Below are 8,318 nucleotides of genomic sequence, written 5' to 3' on the forward strand. Positions count from 1 at the left end.
GTGAGTTACAGGAGGTGTGACATGTTGCCCCATCTTGTTGGAAAAAGCAGCAATCTTTCTTCTGGTGTTAGTTGGTTGTAAAACTGTCCTAACACGTCCATATAAACCATGGTATTCACAGCTGATTTGACTATAATTGGGCCTACTGTTTGTGTTGTGAAAGTAGTAAGATATGTGTTACACTTGTTATTCAAGGGTTAATACAATTTTGTCCAAAGTTTGCAGAAGCAGTGTTTCCTGTAGACTATATATACTTTTTTACTCTTATCAATAGTAAACAACATATGCATACGTCACATAATGTATTCATTCGTCAATACTTAATGATTTGCTACTTTTAAGGCGTTGTCCACGGTCATTGGACACTACAGCTTTCTTTGTTCCACTTTGCACTATAAATAAAGCGATCACTGAATTGGTCCCTCCAGCAGAGGGCAGAATTGACTTCACCCAGTTGATGTCTCTTGTTCTTTTTCCGGTTATCATCACTAATTAATTAGGATGAACTCGGAACCAGCAATGTGATAGACATGATAATCAATTAGTATAAAATGTCTATCGATTTGCACTAGACGTATTATGTGTGTTTTGTGACTTCAGCCTAATGTGAAACTCTGCTGCATAAGGAAAGAGTTAAATCACAGTGTTATATGTTATTGCTTGAGTGTTTTCCCAGTCCTCCCCATCCCCCACACAGGATCTTCTTGAACAAAGAGATATGTACTTCCAGTTTCAGTTTTGAGCACGTTTGTGAGACAAAGACTTGCTTATACATTGGACTTGAGAGAAGGTGGGCAGGAAGGAGGGGGGATTCTATATGATCCGACAAATGAGAATCCTATATGTTACTGATGTAACCTGTTGCCCGCCCATGTTATGCTTTACAATAAAAGGCCCTGTCTGGCTGTTTCTGGGCAGAGAGCCATTTTGGATATGAGGCTGATAGCTTGTTTCTAATTTGCTCCACGATGATGTGTGCACACGACATAATTCGGAAGCGGCAAAATACCCCAAAGCCTGCTGGAGAAATCATAATCCAGATCAGTGTCGTCCTTGGGTGAGCGAGTGGATCTGTGAGGTCACAGCCTGGAACGTACAGAGATCGGCAGATGGCACGCAGAACTCAGGGGCCCGAAAATCTACAGAACACGGTAAGATTGCTTTATGTAAATCTACCGATGTGATCTGGGTTCTGACTGCTAAATCTGCCTGTATCTGATCCAGACTGGACCTTCACTGAAAGACAGGTCTGTCCACTCGAAAGACCACCGTTTTTACCTGTCTAGGGGTATTTTGTATGCTGTTGTGTCTGAGACGGTTAAAAATTGTGTATACAAGACCAAGAGATAAATTCTGTGAGGGTTAATGTGTCGGGAGGGCGGACTCGGCTGTTTAAGTCTGAGGGAACACGCCAGTGACACGTGCTCCTAGGTAAAACTAGTGTGAGGTTAGGAAGATTTATGATACGTATATTTACCTTTTATGATTGAGCGTGTTATGTTCTCATATGTGAAAAGGTATGAAGTATAGCCGTGGTGTGACGGCTGGCTCCAGAAACTCTTGGTCATTGAAAATAATCGTCAGTCTCTGTGTATAGCTAAATGTCCTGTCTAGGACGTGTACAGGAAGTGCTCTTCGGGATTGCTAGTAGACCTTGGGTTGATATAAAGGTGGATGAGATATATATATACCCTGAGCCGTTGTGGGTATTCTCCAGTAATCCCGTCTGTCTGCTATTATAGAAAGAATGTGCAGTGTTTATTATTGCGGGGAGGGGTGCTGATAAGAGAGTGAACTGAAAGCTTTTTTCAATTAACCCTTTCTGTTTCCTTTGTCTTTTCTGAGTGGGAAAGAGGTTATATTGGAAGGATTTGAAGAAAGCAGATTTTACAAGAGAAACACTATTGTGTCCAGAAACTTCGAATAGAATAGAGTTGAGCAGATTGAGAAGGTTCAGGCATAGACGCAGGTTGTTTAGAGAATGGGGAGCAAAGTGAGCAAAGGCAAAGGTCATAGAGCTTGTGATCTGGTTGCTGAAGGGAAGGGAGCAGAGTTTACTGAACAATGGGAAAGGATCAGGAAAAGTTGCAGAAAGAAATGCCAGGTTATAGACAGATAAGATAGGTTGTAGAAAGTTTTCAGAAGATGAGCAGGAAGCCTAGCAGAAAGAAATGTGTTTTTAGATTGCTAGAAGGAGGTATAATGTAGTTAAGAGATTGAAGAGGGGAAAGCATGTAGGGGGGGTATGTGTATTGCTTATGAACAATGTAATGTCTTTGTGTTGACTGCGGCCCCTCCCTGTAATGGCGGCCGTGCTTGCAATGTTTACAATCCAACATAGTGTGACTCTGCAGTAAATGTAGTGAGGCCTGCCCCCACCCTGAAGTTATTTCCCCCCATGTGCTCACTTTCAGGGTGTGTGATGTTACTTCCGGTCCCTCCCCATCCGGGACAGGACCTGGCCCCGCCCCTTCCTCCTCCAGCGGCCATCTTGCCTCACCTGGACGTGCTGCTACTCAGCAGCCATTTTGCCTCACCTGGAAGTGCTGCTGCCCCTGGCCCCGCCCGTTCCTCCGGCAGCCATTTTGCCTCACTTGGGAGATTTGTAGCCCCGCCCCTTTCTGCCTCTGTCGGCCATTTTGCTGCATTTGGGAAGCCTATATTTCCCAATGCCACTGTATCCAGTGCTAACATCATGATTGTCTGAACAAAGGTTTTGTTTGACCAGACTTTGTTACGCTCCAAGATGTGGCCACTTTGGATGTGTGATAAGTTCAGGGAAACAAACCTTTGTGAAGATGCAGCTTGGGACATAGTAGATGACTAAGCTGGTTTATAGTGCATGGAAGATTGGAGTTGATGCATGGGGGGCAGAGACCAGCAATACATGACAGGGGACGCTCTCTCATGTTCCCAGGGGCTCTGTTTTCCACTGCCCGCTTCTCCAATGGATGCTCAGACAGATGATGTTATGGAAGGCTCCTACACATGGAATAATTTCACTATAGTCACCCAGAAAACTTTTTTCATGCAATTTGGTGAAGTAATTTTACTTTTTATGTGAAGAAAGAGGGATTGAATTGCCCAGAGTAGGATGTTAATTCATCCGTATTCTTTAGTTTTTCTTTAAGTCTTTTGTATATTCTAGTGTCAGTCTACACTGAAGCTATAATTATATTCCGACAGGAGAGTAAAAGCTAAACGCTGGCCATACCCTGAAATACTATTACACTGGGTGACGTAAAATTTGAATTGTGTGGCGCCCCCTTGTGGTAAAAAATGCTAACTGCAACCTGAAAAAAAAATCTAAAGGATATTTTCGCTCAGACTTCGCTGCATACAATGTCACCTTGACCTACAAAGTGCTTGTTTTTGTGCCTCTTGGTTTACTAGTTTGAACGCAATGACTCTTTTTCCATTGAGTATTGCGGTTCAAAAGGGGGGAGGCATAGGTGATCTGGGTCATAGATGATCTAGGTGTTGTAGATCAGCTATTGGGTTTGAAAAAAAAATAAATAAATGATTTTGTGCTACAAGATTCCGAGCCATGTGAAATAGAACATCAGCACGATTATTTAGTACTAATTCGGTAAGAAACTGCAGGTATGCAAACAGTTACCAGAACCCCTGTTGATAATGCATATGTTGAGCTTTTTGCAGATGGTACCAGGGTGAGGACTGATGACTCCACATCGGATATGCAGTGGTCACACAACAAGATGTCCTAGAAGCAGAAGCTCTGCCTCCGCATGTCACAGTACAATAAGCGGAATGGAAGGCCCTCACTGAGGCGTGTAGAGTGGCGAGAGGTAAGACCGGCAATCCTTTACACTGACTCCTGGTATGCATTTGGCATAGCTCATGATTACGGCCCAATATGGAAGGCCAGACAGTTTTTTACCTTAGTAGGACAACCAATTGAGAATGGTGCAACGGTACAGAGTCGCATGGAGGCCCTACTTCTACCTGACAAAGTTGAGAGTTCGCACCGATTCCTACACTGGAGAGACGACACCCTCGCTGACAGCGCAGCAAAGGCAGCGGCCCTCAAGCCGTGGAAGAAAGAAGAAAGATGCTGACAGCATGAGTCAGTGGTAAAAAAAACTTTGGACATTGACAAAAATTTGGACTTTGATACGCTAAAGACTTTTACAGTTACAAGCCAGCAAGGAAGAAAAGAATAAATGGACTAATATGGGAGCAGCAGAAACAGGACAGCGTGTGGTGAACAGTCAACAGCACTTGCCCACCACAGTTCCTGTATCCCATGATGGCCCAGCTGATGGACGGAAAGACCCACCTAGTAAAGCAGTAATGACGACGACGCTTGAAAGAGGTTGGGCGACTTCTAGGTTCTCTGTAGCTGCTGCATCATTTGTCCGGTTTAGCATGATCTATGCCATGGGTGAGACAGGGCAGAAGTAAATTTGCCACATCACACTTGCCTAGACCACTCTACCCATTTCAGGGATTGCAAATTGACTACGTTCAGCTCCCACTTGTTGGGAAGTATGAATACGTGCTTGTTGTTGATGTCTTTGCAGGTTGAAGGCCGACCCTGTTACCAAGGCAAACAAGTAGGTAACCGCAAAGAAGCTCACGAACGAGGTAAACTGTGAATATGGGGTACCAGAAGTGATTCAGAGTCAGACAGAGGTATAAACTTTGCAGGTGAATGTAACATGTCATGTCTGCTCTGGATGTATCCCAGGCCTTTTACATACTGTACCACCTTTAGTGTAGTGGAAAGGTGGAGAGACGTAGTGGCACGCAAAAATTAAGATACTTAAAAATGACGCCACTTTGGAAAGACTGTCATCCAATAGCCTTATACAGTGTTAGATATGAACCCAGGGGGGATTATACATTATCTCCCTACGAGATTGTTTGGGCTAGCCCCAAGGCTAGGTTGTTACTATCCTCAGTAGTTACAATTACAATCTGATGTGTTGACTGAGTATGTGATTTCCGTTGTTAAAGAACTAACCAAAGCCTATGCACAGGTGTTCTCTTCCAGACTCAGAGGCAGACACTGGGACACATATCCTGCAGCCTGGGGATTGGGTGTGCGTCAAGAAGTTCCCCAGGAAGCCCCCTCTTGAGCCCCGATTTGATGGTCCCTACCAGGTGCTTCTGACTACTGCCACAGCTGTGACACTAGCCGAAAGACTTACATGGATCCACGCTTCATACTGTAAGAAAGCTTCAGATCTGGGAGACCAGTCTTAGTTGTGCCAAGGACATTACTCTGGTTAGGGCTAGTGAGAGAGGAGGGTGGCAACTGGAATCCTTAGTCGGAAGAATATGGGGGTATGGTTACCTTCTAGTATAACTCGTCCAATGCTCAAGTAGCCGCATATTCCTTCGACTATTGTACTGTGGTCCCGTGTCTAGGCGCAAGATCCCACCGCAGGCCAGATTTAGCTCAGTCCAGCTGGTTATATGACTTATATACCCGGGGAATACAATATGTTTGCGCCACTGATAACGTCTGGGGAGAAGACTGCCGTTATTGGGGATTAGTGGGATGGAACGCAGGAACAGACTGGTCCTATAAACCGCGAAGTGCCTTAAATAAGAAAGATAGGAGCGGGAAATCCCTAATTAGTCGTATAACCCTCCTTGAGAATAATAAGGACAGCAGGTATTGGAAGGCTGAACTTAGTATGTTGCTTGGTTTTAATGCGGTTTTTACACTAACCATGGGAGATCCAAGCCCGGGGGACGGGGGAGACTTATAGTCTGGGGACATACCGGTACGGGAGGACAGATCCCTTAGGGAAGTTTAAAATAAGGGGTATGGTAGATGCAGCCGAATGGAAGCCTTCACTTAGTCCCGTGCCCATAATTAACCCCCTCCGCCGTAAGATAAAGACCTTGACGAACATGATGATCATAGCCGACCCTACCTTTTGAGGACACCTTGACAGTAGCGACTGGCTACTCTGACCAGAATCTCTGGTTGGAGTTGATGAGGTACAATGCTAACAGGAGCAACAAGTCTAACTGTTGCGTGTGCGGTAGTGCCCGACTACACTCGGGGATGGTCCCCCTAAATCTCCCTGTAGATGCTGAAGAGTGGTTTATTAGTCTCTTCACGAACATTTCCGCTAATTTCACTGTCCGTGAGAAATGGAAGAAGGAATACTCTATAACTACTTAAGTGTTTGCACCGGAGAGAGTATTACTGACTACCCTGGAAACTACACCTGCCAGGCAAATAGGCAGGGTGGAGGGAGATTTTTGGGGAACTCACCAACGGGTATTGCTCCTCCTACAGTATGATAGGAGGGGAATAGATGCAGAATCAGGTCCAGTCCTTAGGAGACGTTTACTGGCTTTGTGGAGACATGAGGTAGAGGACCCGCCTGGAGGGTAATTGGACAGGGGAGTGTGCCTTAGTAAAGCCCTTATGCTCCTCCACATCCTGTCAGACACCAACGTTTCCCTTGTTTGAAAAAGATGAAGAGCCAGTTCCGATAATGCCAACCACATGCGCTACCAAAGAAAAAGGAGAAATGTACTAGTACTGTGCCTGCCCCGATCTCCTAAGATGGATTGTCAGTGGAATTCCCATTTGCCTAGGGATAGTGCAGAAGACCTTAGGTTCCGGCGAGGGCACACCCTGTGGGGTGTTAACTTGTACAGATAGAGGGTATGGATGCCCGGAAATGAGCCCAGGGAATCCATGGCCTCCCTCTGAGGTAAGGTAGGGATCCCCCCCCCTCCTAGGAGTAGGGACTTACGGGCAGTGGGAAAGCCCTGACGCAAGGGTGAGGCGACTTGGACGTGTTCACCATTAGGACTATCTCCAGGAGGGACATTGGTGTGGGTGAAGATTAGGGAGTCCCACGCCGTGCGTACCTGTGTACGCTACTAGTATTGTAACATTATGCTAGAGCGAGAAGAGAGACCCCTGGTGGTAGTTTTGATCTACACGTGTACATTGACGTCATAGGATAGCCAAGGGGGGTACCTGACAAGTTTTAAAAATTAGAGACCAAGTTAAAACTAGATTCGAGTCCATTTTCCTGGTCATTATGGTAAATAAACGTTGATTGGATTAATTATGTTTTATTATAATTAACAGTGGTTTATAAATTATACTAGAGACGCCTTATAGGGACTAGTCGACCAATAGGACCTACCTCGACTATGACTTTTTTTAAAAAAATAGAATGACCTTAGATATGACTTTAGCTAAAAAGGGGAGTGTCTGTAAGATGATAGGGGAGACTTGTTGTACCTACATCCCAGACGACACGTGACCCGCGGGTAAAGACGCAGTTGCCATTAAGAAGCTGACCGCACTGACTAAAAAGAGCTAACTTTTGGGACCAGCACTCGCCATGGATGAGCGGGTGGTAAAGGATCCTGGCACAGACGGGCGTCGCTGTTGTATGTGAACTGATGGTTACCTTTTCTGTTCTAGTCTGCTGTGTTATCCCCTGTGTCAGAGACCTGTGAAACTGATGCTGGAAAAGCCGCTCCCACCATAAGTTTGCTGGATGCATCCCCAGAAGGAGTGGACAAGTCCTACACCCCCTTGAAGACTCTAAAACGAACCTTCAATGCGCTCCAGTTATAGGCTCACGCGCAGAGAACTGTGAAAATTAGATAGAGAGTTAGAGGATAGACATTTTAAGGGGGGATTGTGATAGACATGATAATCAATTAGTATAAAATGTCTATCGATTTGCACTAGACGTATTATGTGTGTTTTGTGACTTCAGCCTAATGTGAAACTCTGCTGCATAAGGAAAGAGTTAAATCACAGTGTTATATGTTATTGCTTGAGTGTTTTCCCAGTCCTCCCCATCCCCCACACAGGATCTTCTTGAACAAAGAGATATGTACTTCCAGTTTCAGTTTTGAGCACGTTTGTGAGACAAAGACTTGCTTATACATTGGACTTGAGAGAAGGTGGGCAGGAAGGAGGGGGGATTCTATATGATCCGACAAATGAGAATCCTATATGTTACTGATGTAACCTGTTGCCCGCCCATGTTATGCTTTACAATAAAAGGCCCTGTCTGGCTGTTTCTGGGCAGAGAGCCATTTTGGATATGAGGCTGATAGCTTGTGTCTAATTTGCTCCACGATGATGTGTGCACACGACATAATTCGGAAGCGGCAAAATACCCCAAAGCCTGCTGGAGAAATCATAATCCAGATCAGCAATAAGGCTATCAGGATCTATTTAAAGGAATACTCCAACTGGGTTCCTAACACTGAGCACCAAATGCCAATTTCCTGGTTCTATAGTGGTGTTTGAGAGTCAGGTGTGCATTTTCAGTAGACTAGTACTTCGTATTCTG

General features: G+C 45.0%; 1 long non-coding RNA gene across 1 annotated transcript; it reads left to right on the forward strand.

Moving 5' to 3' along the window:
- Positions 1-983: 983 nt before the first annotated feature.
- On the forward strand, positions 984-8,070 carry LOC136587402 (uncharacterized). The gene is made up of 2 exons (XR_010787462.1): positions 984-1,151; positions 7,433-8,070. It is a non-coding gene; the product is annotated as an uncharacterized lncRNA (long non-coding RNA).
- The last annotated feature ends 248 nt before the right edge of the window (positions 8,071-8,318 follow it).

The sequence above is a fragment of the Eleutherodactylus coqui genome, chromosome 1 (assembly GCF_035609145.1).
Source record: "Eleutherodactylus coqui strain aEleCoq1 chromosome 1, aEleCoq1.hap1, whole genome shotgun sequence".
NCBI classification, from domain to species: domain Eukaryota; kingdom Metazoa; phylum Chordata; class Amphibia; order Anura; family Eleutherodactylidae; genus Eleutherodactylus; species Eleutherodactylus coqui.